Genomic DNA, 15,781 nt, shown 5'->3' with positions numbered 1-15,781 from the left:
TTCCAAAATTATTTAGCCAACTGGATTGCACCACAAACAGATATACCCCATTAGTGAAATCAAACCAGGATTTATGTCAGCTTTTGCCTGTTCCAAAACTATAAATTTTAATTCCCGAGTATTCTTAAAATCCAAATCTGAACTTTAAAACTTTAACTTAGGGGCAGCAATACAAAAAAACAACAACAACAACAACAAACAAACAAACAAAAACATATATATCTGTAAACAATTTTTTCACTGATTCAGTTCTGAAAGTACTAGAGAAGTATAATTCACCTCTTGCCCTCATTTAATTTTGCCTGCAGAATTCTTCCTTGCTATTCTCTCAGAATTCAGCAAAAGAACATATAACTAACTAATCCTGGAATAATTGCATAAGAAGGCTTCCCTCATCGACAGGACCACAAAAATAAAAATCCAAACAGAAACTGATCTGAATTTTCTGAACGTGACTTCTGACCTTGTGAAAATTTGACTAAGAAAATTTGAACTCATTGAAAAAGAATCAAGCACCAGTCAAGCCTCATGGTTTGGGACCCATTTTAAGACACAAACTGACCCAAAATACTTGTAGTGAGCACGGAAATCTTACCATGTACTATTGAATGTAAGTACGAACAAAAAACCTCGATTCCAGTTATAACTTGGTAATTAAAATAAAGAAATGAATTTAATTAGAACCTAGCAACACTACTGCCAGCAAATCATTTCACAAAAATTAGATTTGCCTTTGAAGCTATTATATTCATTTTTCTAAAACTCTATATTAAGCACAAAGACTCAATAACATACAGGCATCTACAGGCTGAACATAAATACTGCTCTGATTTTTGACATATATATATATATATATGTACCATCCACCATATCCAAGGGAAGTAAAGGTAGAACAAACAATTCTTGCACCTACACAAGTTTTTTGCATTCTGGAAAGCTTCCTAGGGAAACACAACAGACGAGAAAGTTAATTAGTGAAGTTCTACATTGAGAGTTTTAAAGAACGTGAAAACCATGATATGGTAACTTGTTATGTTTATAGATGTGCTACCATTACTTCAAAGCAAATTGATCACAAATAACTCTGTTCTCCACGCTGACAGTATCACTTGTAAGAGGAAATTTTTGTAAAGCAGCCTGTGCCATATGCTTTGCTTTCTCTAGGTTCTCCTGGGAATCTTAAGATTCACAGAGGCCGGTGTAGCTTCTGCATTACAGCAGACCTTCCTATTGCCTTCCCACTTCCCTGCCAATAATAATTACAAAATAGACACAACCAGTACATTACCCAAATGAAATATGAAACAATTATTTGATATTTACAGCATACTTTTCAGATCGCCAAAATCTTCAGGATTTTACTGTGCAAGTCCTGTATTCATCACCCTACCATCAGCAGATGAATTTAACCACACGAGTTTTCAACTCCTGCTGCACAGTTCTGTGTAGTGCTGCAGGCTCTGAACTCACCAGTTAATTGCATATTCAAAAATACTTTTCATAGAAGTGTAATCATTATTTCAGATTGCTGTGACTCTCGGATTATCTTCTTGCTTTTTCTTCCTCAGTCATGGAAGGGACAAACCAGCTGATTCTTTCTAAGCAGGACACACACTGGGGAGGGCCACGTGGTGGGCAGACATGGCTGTAGTAAGCACAGCTGACTTTTCTAGATACTTTTTCCATCTGGTGAAAGCATGGAGCAACCCAGCTGAGCTCTACAGCATGATACCTTGGGTTCCAACCATGGCCAAAGGCACTGTATGAGCACACCACAGATTAAATGAGAAGCTTCCTCCAGTGTGCAAGGATGACTCCTGCACTGTGCTATAATGAGGATATGACTTTGTTCTGCACAAAAGTAAGCCAAGGCCGAGTTGCAGAAGAGCATGAAATCAGAGTCTGTTTACAGTGAAAAACTTCCTGTCTGTTTTTGCTATATTAAATTTGAGAAGACAAGCAATTCATTCACATTCCACAGATTTTCACATTGAGGCTTATTTTAATTATCATTAAAATTCATTGCAAGTGTAACAAAAAGAAGCCTGGAAATTTAGAAAATGAATCATGAACAGATGCTGCAACATAATGTTGACTAAACCAAGACCTCTTGGCAGGACCTCTTCTGCAGGGAGGCGGTGGAGTCACCGTCCCTGGGGGTATTTAAGGAAAGATTGGACGTGGTGCTTAGGGACATGGTCTAGTGGGTGATACTGGTGGTAGGAGGATGGTTGGACCAGATGATCTTGAAGGTCTTTTCCAACCTTAATGATTCTATGATTCATTAAAATAAGGAAACAGATTATTCACATAGTTGGTTATTACACAGTGATTCATTTTATAAAATCCTTGTAGTTTGTACTTCCACTAAAGTGACTGAAAGATTACAATCAAGTGCAAACATAGTAATCAGTTACAGTAAGTAAGAAATCTTAATTGGGTAAACATAAAGAACAAGCAATCCAAAAGAAAGAAAACAAATTAACAGAATAAAGGGAAAAACAATTTAGAATGATACAAATGAAATCAGAAACTTCAATAGAGCAGAAAAGAACAAAGGTTTTTCTATTCTCCATGAAGAATGAAAACAAAAAGCACATCGTGAAGGAAAATCGAAGCCCTTGGAGAACCAGGAGAGGATAAATATGTATCTGAAGCTGTAAGCATTTTAACCTAGAAAATGTGAAATTGTAGAAGGAGCTATAGAAAATGTATGTATTAAATATTAGATTTCAACAAACTCGTTCAGGAATTTACAAATCATTTACAAAAAAATGACTCATAGATAAGCAAAACATCTACTCATAGTACAAATTATTTCCTATTAAACTTTTGCTTCTGTTTTCTGCAGAAAAAAATAATATTCTAACAATGTGGGGGAGAGGATTAGGAAAGAACACTGGGTACATTGTAGGAAAAAAGCTTGCTTTAATTCGCTTGGAACAAGAATTACATGCAAATTCTATACAGAAATGTATGTCTTGTATACTTTATTTATGAAATTCATTTTAGCCAATCTGAAGATGATACTGTAACTTACCACTCGCATGCTGCTCTCTGAATATCCATCTGTTATTGTACTGAGGCTCAGCAAAGTGAAAAATGTGCTATTTGAAAACTGCCATATTGCATGAATAAATGAAGTCTATTAAAAAGGAACAAAAGAAAGGTCAGAACCTACCATCCTTACACACAACTGTCATGGAAAGTTGAGGTTAGAGAGAGCAGGCAGGAAGCATCCTGCATTTACAAAGCACCTTCCATTGGTCGTGGCACACTTCATATCTTCCTGTTTTTAAAAAAAATAAAAAATGTCCTACCCATATTACAGTAACAGAAAACAATTTTGTGTGTGGCCTCACCAGAGGCGAAGGTTTCTATGAGAGAAAAAATATTCTCATGACTACGACTATCTCAAGAAAACAGCACTTTTTTCCCATGAAATCACGCCATAGCATTCCAGCTGATCATTAAAGAAAAGTTGACAATATCAGCCTATGATTCATTCTCTTTCCACATACCACACCAGTCAAACATACATTTTAGCATGATAGTCAAAAGTAAGGTAGGGCTCTTAGATAACAACAGTCCTTGTTAATTTACTGGGTAACATTGGTTAGAGAGAACAGATTCCCCAAATGACATGAATAACTGTGAAAAACAGAACCATATATATAAATGTACTTTTTTTTCCTGAAAAAACAAAGACAGCATCTCTACATCAGGTAAACACTGAACCCCAGTTTTATAGAAATGCAGAGTGCATTAACAGCACATGGTGAATGCTAAGACAGACAGTAGTCCTGCAAGCAAATTTTGACTGTAGGCTAAAGCAAACTGAGTAGGCATTCATAGATAAAGTCATTGAACATGTCTGCCCTAGGACTATATTCCAGAATGGATGCTCTATGAATAAGTCATTACCTATCATAACTCCAATATTTCTCACAGACAAAAACTAAATAAAATAAAATCTGAATGGACAAAATCCTTTTCTGCTGTCATTCCACTTTCAGAGGAAACTCACACAATTCGGTATGTTTCAGCTGTTTTCAGCTTTGTCCAATACTCATTAGAACTGAAGCATCTAAGGAAGCAGGGTTGTAAACATTTCACAGATAAGCAATCAATCAAAAACCTTGCAGAAAGGAAAACAGCACAGATCTGTTCTGATAAAAGCCTAAATGGTGGACAATTACTTAACACTAATTCCCAGTGGCAGCATTCTGCAAACATGCCATATTTCTGCCTTGGCAAAATTAGAGTTGCTCGGTAGACTGGAGACTACATAAACCTTTGCATGGGTAAGAATAACTTCAGAGGTCAAGATGAAATAAAGTATTTGATGTCATGTGCAGTACTTATTGGTTTATTTTTCTCAAAAAAATGCACAAAAGCTACACAAAAAAATAGTTCCAAGTACAATAATACATGCATTACATTCTTCTTTTAGTATGAAAATGCTCTTTGTTGTTTATAAATTAGAACGTGCAGGTTAAAATCAGTGCTTTAGTATTCATTATCTGCATTTTTATTTCGTTCAACTTAACCAGTCGTTAAATGAAGATACCACTTACAGTGATCAGCAGAAAATCTATTGAAAAAAAAACACCACTACAGGATCAGCAGAAAAAGTGTTTCCTTACCTTTTCTAAGATGGAGTGTGTTGTTCTCTACTTTCACACAGTCTTTCTCTCTCTCTCTCAGATGGGGATTTTTCTTTAAGATAAGCAATCAGGAAGCAGAATACAATCCTAGGGACCAGTGGTTAGCATTCTTCTCCCAGACTGTCTAGGCATAAGGGGGAAAGAAAGAATTTTAGTTCGTCTTTTCAAGACTAGACTAAGAGTTTGCATTTTTATTTTTTTTCTTTCTCTCTTTCCAGGGTGTGGAGCAACTCCAGACTTATCACATCTCTTGTAAATGGTTTAAGGTGTTTGCAGTCCAAAGAAAGAAAGAAAGAAAGAAAATATATTGCAACCAGAGAAACTTTCATTAGCTTCAGATTTCCCTCTGAGAGTTTCATACAAAGTGGTCTTTCTTTACTCTTTCTAACTAGTGAAATAGCAAACACTTTCTTATTTTTCCTTCCAAACAGCCATATCCTGCAATTCTAAATCGATTATATCTCAAGAAAAATATGTCACTGTTTTTACTGTAGTTTTGGCTGAACTAAAAATGTGGTATTTGACTCTAGTTTCTCAAAAAAAAAAAAAGCAACTTCTGAAAATTAAATTAAGAGCTTATCATAACTTTAATATTCCTTCAACTACAGCATTTAAAAATAAAGTTTTAAATACTTTTCTGGCAAAAAGAATGGAATGCCTTTTTTAATAAAGCTTCCTACTGTAAAAACAAGAACAAAAACAAAAACGCCTACAACAAAATCAAACTATAGTAATCTATCTGAATAAACTACAAAAGAGGAAAATTTTAAATGGGTGAAAACAAACTGTAAAATTGGACAAAGCAACTGAACTAGTACTTTCACCAATTCTTCTTTTGTTTTCACAAGACTTATGTTTTACTTTAAAAAAATTGAAACTAACTTTGCAAGTTTGAAAAAGAACATGATGTAGGAGTTTCCTTAAAAGTTTTTTGACTTGTCTTAGGGCATTTTGAAACTTCAATTTGTATGTAACTAAAAATAAGTGTGTACCAAACACGTTTTGTAGCATCTATCCTATTTCCACACTGTAACACATACAAAATAGCATTTGTTATATTCATTCACACAATCACTTGTATTTTCAGGGAGCTACAAATATGAGTATTTTGTAGGAACAATGTAATCAGGGAATCAGCACAACCATGCTCCATTTGGCAAGACAGGGATAAGTATGGTCTTCAACCATTGGGAATCCAAAGAGAACAGCTTGCCATCAGTTTGCAGGCATTAAATTGTGGGATTCTTAGCCCCAGGACTCAGCTGCTGCTGAAGTTCATGGGCGAAGTGCTGGTGGGTGCTCTCAGGCTGCCAGAACACAGATAAAGGATTGGTGGTGATCCCAGAAAATGCACCTGGGGGGAGGCAAGGTCAGTTCAAGCTGAGAAATGGCACATTAGCACAAAGTTGACTCTTCACTACTTATAACACTCAGGATGTCTCCAAGGTGTGAACGAAACATGAAAAAGTAATATGAAAACATCCTGAGCTCATCAGTTGCAATTAAAAAAAAAAAAAAAAAAAAAGGAAGGTACTCATACGCTGTGACAAACTGCAAGTCTTGATCTGCTGGTAGCTGTGAGTAACTGGGAACTCCAGATGTTAAAAATCTCATACAGGCACATCGATCTCAGATCTAGTTTTCACACATCGACTCAGCACTACCCTCTTGTTTGTGGGCAGTACTGAAAAGCACGTGCAGCCGTTAGGGCACGGACAGTTTGTGACCTGCAAGAGGATACCAGGTCGTGTTCTAGCAAAACAGGCATAAATGCATTCCCCTTTTGATCAAAAAAGCCCCCATACTCCCATTAATCGTCAGTTCAAGGAACTCTATTAGTTCATACCTGTAAATCCTACGTGCAATCAAAAGCCATTTCCAGTCCAGTCTCTCTGACAGTCCCTGCCCTGCAGACATCAGGTAGCTGGCAGAGCAGAGTCGCTCTCAGGGGGACTGGCTGCTAATTTCACATTTTTCTGCCCTTCCTGCACCTGACTTATTTCTGCTGATGGCTCTGGCAATGCAGGCACCAGGAGTTCAACGCACCTGCAGGAAAGAGCCTGCTGTAAGCAAGAGACTTGGGGTCTATCGCCTTGCATGCATCCCAGAGGAGTGGTAAATCTACCAGTGGCTGTCAGTATGCAGAATCAGTTTTCAATCTGCTGGTTAAGGTTTTGGGGCATGTGAGCGATGGACCAATCTCTGATTTAGTTCAGTATTCCTGAAAATTAGAATCTGAAGGACTTTGAAATCCTGGGTATAATACGGACTTCCACTGCTCAAGGTGCAAGAAGAAGAAACTTAAAGCATGGTCAGTGTTTACTTGTAAGCTCATGAAGCATTCCAGCAACTGCTCTGGCAGTAATAAGCAAATAAAAAATGTCTTCCTTCTGTTTAGTAGCATTCTTTTTCCTCTCAGGGGAAAGTGGATGCAGGTGGATAGGGAAACATTTTGATGAAAAGGAAATTCCAGCAGGCAGGCCAGAATGGAAGACTTGGTGCCTGAAAGATTATTTCAGGAAACCACTCTATATCTTTTCTTTCCAAATCAGCCATAAAATGCAGTGTGGTGTTAGAAATATAAATTTTCAGCGTAAAAAGCTACGCAGATGCATACTCTGCATATGCTTGGGGAAAGTTACTGCATCCCACAGTAATAAGTAGCACCCAGTAAGTAATTAAAAAAAGTAAGTAACTGCTATTACCCTAGCAGTAATAAGTATGCCAGGCCCCAGAGCCCGTGAAACACCTAACCAGAATGAAAATCAGGAAAGAAAAAGCTGCTTTATTTTCTCAGGCTGTTGTAGGACAGATAGCACCGTATTCTGCATTTCACCTTCTCACAATCTACACTCTACCTCAAGAAATAATAATAGTACAAATCTTCAGAAATGAAAAAAAAAATGTTATAAAAGCAGCTCCCTGAAAATAGCTGCCACAGTACTAGAGTTATGAGTGGTAAATTACCGGCTGGTCTATTTCCAGCTCCTCAGACAATAGTCGTTCTTGTACATAGGCCAAGGAGTTGTTATTTTGCCATGCACCACAAGACCGGTAGGCAACTCAGCATGGCAAATCATCAAAAATTGTACCAGTGAAGGGCCCTCCCGTATCTTTCCCCCCCATCTCTAAATGTCCATTCATCTCGACAGATCCTGTTTTTCCAAGAGCATGCTTCAACTTCTCAGGATGGCTGAGGAAAACTCCAAAAGGAAAATAATGTGCCTAGCATTGCACAGGTAAATATAAGCGTCCTTAGCATAGAATCATTCCAGTTGGAAAAGAGCTCTAAGATCCTCTAGTCCAACCTTAACCTTACTACTCACAGAATACTTTCTTTCCCATGCAAAGGAAGACTCTGATTTAAAGAAGAAGAAAAAAAAAAAGTGTTTCCCGTCAGACAGAGAAAGCCAGTATCAACAACTCCTGAAAAAAGCAGTAGAGCACAGAGATATCTTTCAGTTTAAATACCGAAAGCTGTGACTCAGTGTTTCTTATCGCAAGCAAGCAGATGATCCCTCTACGAAACGCATGTTTTCTTTAGAAGCTGGTAGGTCATTCTGCACTAGAAACAGCGTTACAACATTTAAAAACTGTAATCTTCAAATTAATTTTCATCACGCAATGCTCGCACACAAATTAATTAATTAAAGTATTTGACGCACCTATAAATTACAGAATATCAGTAAATAAGGCATTTTTTTCAGGCTACTTACCCAATAAAAGCTTGCCATGAGATGTTCATCACAACTGCAAACAGCAAAGAGAATAAATCGTCTCTGGAGATCGTATTTCCCTTGCATGATGGTGCCAAACTTGAGTTTGACTCCCTAGTCCATTTGGGGCCACCTCCTGAAAGGAGCACAATCCCCAGACATTCACGGGTGCATGTGCCTACACACACGCAGAGCCATGGAAACAAGGTGCTCACCCAGCAGCACACATTTTTCCCACGTGGGCTGAAATGGCAGGTTCGGTTTATCTGACATTGTTTCCTTCCCAAAGTCTGGGGTTTGGACTGGCCAAGTGGAATGAATCCCCTCACTCTGATTACCAGGATGCATTTAGAGAAAAATAATATGCCAGCAGATACAATCTGACCTGCATTTTCCTAGCTTTCTGCAAGTTACAGGGGTTTGAACAAAAACGCTTAAGAAAAGTATCAGAGGGAATTTAATTTCAAAAGGGGCTGCCAACATACTAATGAGCACCCTTCTCTTATCCATCCAAACTTCATGGGCAAATTGTGGGTTTGCTCCATATGCAGAAAAAAATAACCAAACAAGGTTTTGTTAACCAAACTCTCCCTCCTCAGCCAAAATTACATTCATTGTAAACTTTCTTGAAAGACAAGAAAGAAGCTAAGGATTCAGAGCTAGTATTTAAAAACACTACAAATAGAAAAAAATGTAAGTCACGGCTAGTAAATAATATCTTGAAAAGAAGCACATGAATCATAGGATAAGAAAACTTGACAACTTAGCACATCTATTACCACTGATATGTATCATGTCCTGGAACTCTAAGATCTCACAAAATATCATTTAATTCATATAGCTGCTAGGTGCTTGGGGTAAAAACAAGCAGTTGAAATGCTCAAATCTCAGTTTTCAATAGTGGTAGAGGTCAGCGGGTGGACCCCAGATCTCCTTCCTCTGTTATTTTCAGAAATCCTCTTTTGAGGTGCAAACCCAAGTAAAAGGTAAAGGAAAAACAAACAAACAAACAAACAAAAACAAAAACACCACAACCCACCAACCAAAACCAGACTGTGTGGCTCAACAATACCTAAAAAGGCACATAATAACCTAGGAAGAAGTGTAATAAGATAGGTCCAGCCTCTTTTCAATGGTGCCCAGTGAGAGGATAAGAGGCAGTGGACACAAACTGAAACATGGGAGGTGCCCCCTGAACATCAGGAAACATTTTGACTGTGGGGGTGACAGAGCCCTGGCACAGGCAGCCCAGAGAGGCTGTGGAGTGTTCTCCTTGGAGATCTTCAGAAGCTGCCTGGACGTGGTGCTGGGCAGCCAGCTCTGGGTGGCCCTGCTGGAGCAGGGCTGGGACCAGGTGGGCTCCAGAGGGCCCTGCCAGCCTCAGCCGTGCTGTGGCTCTGTGAAAATGGAAGGGAAGAAACCTGGAAGGTAATTTCCAGGTCTAGGAAACAAAAGTAGGAAAACTTTCCTATTTTTTCTCACGTACAAGCCTATTTATCACAAGCCAACAAATGACATAAGTAAACAGGATAAAATTGGATTAACCTTGTCAGACCTGCTGAGCCATTGCTGTTGACGCTGTAATTTTTCTGGGTCAGACTGACACCATTAAAAAGCATCTCCCCAGTAATGTCGTACAGATAAAATTCAAACGCATGCAAAAGGCAGAGTAAGAAGGAAGCTTTGATCTCCCAAACTGAAAGGCAGGAACAGTCTTCTCAGAAAACCCTGTTAGGCCTTGACATGAAAAATGCAGATTTTGCAGGGCTAACCATCCCCCTGCACGCACACGCTTCGCAGCTGCATGCCCACTCACCTCTGCACTCTCTCACTTCACTCCAGCACAGGGAGGGGCAGCAAAGGTTAATTACATTTGCACTGGCGAGCAGCACAGCTGCATCTAGAGACACTGGGGGACATAGGGATGGGTAAATGAAACCGTTTGACCTGCACTATCTGACTGCTGCTGAGGCATGGAACAGGGAAAACTCACCTGGGTGTAGAGGAGCTTGGTAGCTTTGCAGTAAGGACTGGGGATAGTTTTGGAAAGCATCAACACGCAGCAATGCTGCAGCATAGCCACAAAGCATGCTGCAGTTCTGCCTTACCTGATGATGAACAGCAACTAAATAAAACTGCAATTTTACCCGGGATGTGCTGTGTTAGGGAGAACTCCTCTGAGTAACCATCCCGCAGAGCTCTTCACACTTGGCTAGCATCAGCCAGGGGAGGTATTCAGGTGTGAATCAAAGCACACTTTATTGCGGTGTTTAGCTACACTTAGGCTGCCAGAATTGAAGTGCAAAGTGTCAAGAAATAAATGCGAATCCAAACTTTCCCTTGGCTGAGGGTTCCCTTCTGCACAGCTTATACATAGCACTGCCTTCAGAAAAGGTGGGTGCCTTTTCCTTTTACAACAATATATCATGTTCTTTCTCAAGGACCACAAACATCTTCGATTAGAAATGCTTCTAACACGCTCTGAAAGTGACAAATGTGAAACATGACCGTTTCTTCACTTCACTGCTAAGATTGACAATTTTAGTTCTCTTTAGGGTGCCAATTATAACTCTAATGTCCAGAAGAAAATATATTATTGCTTCTCTTGCATTGCTTTAAATGATAAAGCGGGTCATCAGCTGATGCAAGAATCCTTTTTCATTGGTTTTGAAGGTAAAATTCCTTCGGTTCTTTTCTGCCCATTTAAAGTGCAAATAAAAACACTGTTCTATGGCTAAAAAAAAAATCATTCCTAAGTATATACCCACAATATTTCCAAACACAGCTAGAAAAATTGTTATTTCCAATACTATGTGACCAGATTCTAATACCTTTATTTGATCTAAATTGAATTCTGTGCTACAGGCTGACTTAAATGAGGTTATAAAATTGCCTGTGGAGTAGGATCCTGCTCCACATCAGTGAGAGTAAAAGACTCAGGCCTTGCTACTTATTTTCAAAACTGTCAAAAGACCTTGAAAGTAGAAAAAAAAGGGAACAGAAAAGCCTGAGAAACTCCTTCTTGAGGAATCTCGTATCACAAAGTGCACAGAGAGCAGATGCCTCATGGATTAATTATGCCTAACCCTAACTTACACCCAAGAATAGAGGGGAAAGCGTGAAATTTCATCTATCTATCTCCTCAATCTGTAACAAAACCATTAACAACCTGTTTCAGCTACTTTCTGGTGCAGAAATAAATTTGCCAGCAGCCTTAGAAGCCCTCTGAAGAACACACTATATAAACATAAATCATTAATGAACTGAGTGACCTCACCTTTGGGTAACTAGAGACGCACAAAAACAACTCTCTAGAAGCAGAAAGTAGTCAGCAATGCCATGCACCAGCAGGCAGCAAACGCAAGCATCCTGATGCTGTAGCAGATTCCTTTTGACAGGCTTTGTGTTTTTATCACAGCCACCACAGGTCATCCATGGCAAAAAGCAAAAACTTCTGAGGACAAACCAGCGAAGGGTTCAATAATTAAGAGGGGGATCCCTGCCTCATCTCTTCATTTCATCCAAGGCTTGCCTGAAATGAAGCATTTGACAGGAGCAAAAATGCATTTTGCTACCTTTAACAATACCAAAGTAGTCATTGTGTCTAAGCTGGTAAATGATGCAAAGCTCTTAACACAGACTGCCATGGTCCAACTTGGGGCTTGCAGCAACATCCTGGGGAAAAAGGGGACCAAATGTTCAAACACCCTATTCAAGTAACCATCCAGTTCCTTCGGCCCCACAGAGCACTGAGAACTACCTCATGGGTAAAGCTGCTGCTACACAAAATCGGGCATACACGTAGGTCCAAAGCACCCAGATCCAGGCCCTGTGAGTTCAAGATTGTGGTGCTTGACAGAGACTTTTGCAGTCTGTAATACAAAAAAATCATTTACAATTTAAATGAGGACAGGATGGTGACTTTGCAAGACCAGTGAAGTTGTTCAATGCACAAGCATCACAATCGAGGGAAACAAAGGCAAGGATTTCTGTGAAAAAATAAAAAAAATAAAAAAAAAAAAAAACAAGACGTTTGTAAATCTGGCAGAGCATGAGCAGAGATGTTGTCTCTGGTAAAGTGAATAGAATGAGACAATGCCTCACTGGAGAATTCTTTGGGGCCACCAGCTCTGTGAATGGCATACTGGGCTTTTTCTTCTCTGTAGGGAGAAGTGTCAAAGGGAGCACTTCACTGGCAGTCCCCCTCCTGCTAACAGCAGTACATGGGGAGAAACTCACAGCTGAGAGTTGTGTCAGGTCTGTGCAATCGTTTTTGCTGACAACTGGTCTAAGCTGCCTCCTTTGCTGTGCATTTAAGAATTTGTTTTCTAACTAGCTATAGAAGCAAATTAAACACGGTATTTTTACAGCTGGTTCTAGACAGTTTTTCAACTTGTTCTAATAAGATAATTTGACCCTGAAACTGTGGCCATTGGTTACTGGCAACCCAGTACCTTCATCCTGATGGATGTTTTCACTTGCTGTCACCTTGCGATTCATATCTACCTCACATTGATGTATCATGGCTGGCTTAGATGGTAACACGTGCAGAAGGGTTTGTACTTTTCCCCTCTTGTAAATCTGTTACCTGTAAATTAAGAAGTAGGATTGAACTGACTTGCATCTTCTCCCTTCAAGAAATCTGTATGCAAAAAACTATGTTATCCAGACAAGATTAATACAACTTCATGGTAATCAATAGTTTCATCCCTGAAGAGTTTTTAACCTTCAAAACTTTCTCTCTCATATAAAAAGGCAGAAAATTGAGTGGTGAGGGACAATAGTTTCCCTAATTCCTTCTAGCTATCCTAAGGATGTAAAACATGAGGTGCAGAAAGCTCCAGAGATGAGAGGCTGGGGTGGGGGAAAAAGAAACTTTCCTGTATGAAAATGACAGTCTTCTACCACGATATAGTTTCTTGCTCAGGCCTCTCAATGTTTGTTGTGTTTATTTAATAAAACGCCATGTTTATTGAAAGACAAACTCAACTGGTGATTATGTATCTAGTTCTATAAAACTATAATAAAAGCAAAAGGCTCAAACAAAGGAAGAAAAGTCACTTAAAAGGACTGGAGAGCATTCACTGTATTTCAGTTGTTATTTGTGTGTATCACGACTTTCTAGTTTATCCTCCTTTTGAAACAACCCACACAGATTACTAGAGAACAATTTTTCTTTCAATTCCAGGACATTTCAAGGAATAAAATATATAACCTTTCCAGCAAGCACATTAATAACCGTTCATTTGACAGGTGGAACTGCCCCTTACCAGCAGCCAGGTTCCCAAGCCTTCTACCAACACTAGTAAGTAATACCCAAGGTAAAACAGATACATGCATATAAACATACACATACACACACACACATAATCTTCAGGTTTTTATAATACATTAAAGAAAGCTTCGAAATTCAAACAACTTTACTTGCCTTTCCCAACTTGATCTAAATAAATAGATCTGAAAATAAATAGAAAAATCCTCAGCATTAGCCAGTGGAATTAAATGAAACAGATAATAAGGTACCCTTTACACAGGTTAAAACTAATTAATATCTATTTAAATATCAGATAAGGACTGATAAGAAATAACATTTCTGTTAGAAATTTTGTCTTTTTCCCCCTTCATCTAAGTAGAGGAGATATTTCAGAACATACTTGGAAATTGCCAATTTGGCATTTGTAGTTTTGTTGAAAAAACAAAAAATAATTTTAAAAGCTTTTTTTGGTTTTGAAACTATAAAGCCTTCTTGCTAGGTTGTTTTTCACCTCAAGGAAACATGGTGAATTTTATACAGTTATTCAAAAAATCATCTTTTGATAACTGTAATGGGCTACAACTCCATTTCCTAGAAAAGATTAATGTGCCCATTTTATTATTCAGCGTCATACCTTCTCTTCACTTAAATAGCTCTGTTTCTCAATAGTGAAGCAATAGATGAATATCTTTACTGTGTTTATTTTTCAAATTGGAAAATGCATCTTCTGCAGAAGCTATTCCTTGCAATAAGAAATACATATTAGATGTAGAATCCCTTTTAAAAAGCAACTGTTTGTAAAACGAGTTATTGTTTATTTGAATAGGAATTTATTAATATAATCTATATTATAATATTTAATGGATTCTTATTGGATGTTGCTTGCAATGATAAATTCTCAGAAATATTTCTCTGTATGACAGATGTTGTAAACACTGCACGTTACATCAAGTCAGTTACATTTTATAGCAATTTAGATACCCCTTTGCAGGTATGCCTGGCTGTGTAACCCATCACCGCCTCCAACGTGACAGACAGAAAATATATGTAGAGTAGAAGAGTGAAATATATGTAGCTGAGAAAGTACGGCATAGCAACAGCAGCATGTTTGTCTTTGCTTTTTTATTTCTGCACACTGAGTAATTTTTCACTCTAGCAGATATTTTCACTCACCTGGAAACCTTCCTGTTTTCTCTCTGTCTCCACGTCAAAAAAGCATGGATTAGGAAGCCTTCCTATGCTATTTTTGAATTCCCAAGGTATGATTGCTCTAATGATATGGTTTCCATGTTCTTCTGGACAAGCATTAAATCTCTCTGTAAGTTGGAGAAGCGTCCAACACATTTTTGGAACTGCTGCTACCCCAGCAATAAATAACAACTTCTGACAATCCTATAGATCGGTGCTATTTTTCTTTCTTTTCTGCAACAACCTTAAAAGGGCATCTTCACCAGCAAGGTAGCAGGAGATAAATATGTCAACTGTCAGGCGCAGAGATACTTAAACGCACCCACTTTCTCTCAGTGAGAAAATGCCTAAGGCAGGAAACAGCCAGAAATCTGAAAGAAAGCCCGTTCAAGCAGCAGGCACCAAAGGGAGATGAAAGGAACACACAACGGGAGTCTACCCCATGCCAGACACAGCTGATTCCAGCTGGTTTCAGCCAGTTCAAACTGGTTCCGGCTGGTTCCAAACAGTTCCAGGTGGTTCCAGAGGTTCCAGACAGTTCCAGGTGGTTCCAGCTGGTTCCAGATGGTTCCAGCTGGTTCCAGACAGTTCCAAGGGAGCCACCAGTGGGCACAGTTGAGCCCCTCAGTGAAGCTGGTGGTGCTTCTGGGAATATAATAACGGACAAAAAGCTGCACACAGAGTGAGGGAAAAGCCTTGCAGACAGTAAAATCAAAGAAGCAGGAGGTGCTTCAGGCACCCTGCAGCCTGTGGAGTGCCCACATCAGAGCAGATAACCACGCTACAGCCTGTGGAGGGAATGTGGTGGAGCTCATGGAGGGCCCCAGGTCCGAGCAGGATATACCCTGAAGGAACTGTGGCCTGTGGAGAGCCCACGCAGGAACAGGTTTATCCTGTGGGACTGCGTCCAGTGGGAGGGACCCCACCATGCACATGGGGAAAAGCATGAGGAGGAA

The 15,781-nt window shown here is 39.1% G+C and overlaps 1 protein-coding gene across 9 annotated transcripts in view; it reads right to left on the bottom strand.

The window, feature by feature from the left end:
* CRACD (capping protein inhibiting regulator of actin dynamics) overlaps window positions 1-15,781 on the bottom strand; it is a 125,703-nt gene that overhangs the window by 66,308 nt on the left and 43,614 nt on the right. For 4 of the 9 annotated variants that reach the window (XM_066995896.1, XM_066995904.1, XM_066995905.1 and 1 more), the window contains exon 3: window positions 4,647-4,791. The gene's annotated coding sequence lies outside the window, so the exon portion shown is untranslated. Of the gene's footprint in view, window positions 1-4,646; window positions 4,792-12,837; window positions 12,972-14,810; window positions 14,950-15,781 lie in introns of those variants that run through there. The other 5 variants (XM_066995898.1, XM_066995901.1, XM_066995900.1 and 2 more) reach the window with 4 other exon arrangements.

This window comes from Anser cygnoides, chromosome 4 (genome assembly GCF_040182565.1).
Source record: "Anser cygnoides isolate HZ-2024a breed goose chromosome 4, Taihu_goose_T2T_genome, whole genome shotgun sequence".
Lineage (NCBI taxonomy): Eukaryota > Metazoa > Chordata > Aves > Anseriformes > Anatidae > Anser > Anser cygnoides.
This window is presented reverse-complemented; position numbering and strand designations above follow the sequence as displayed.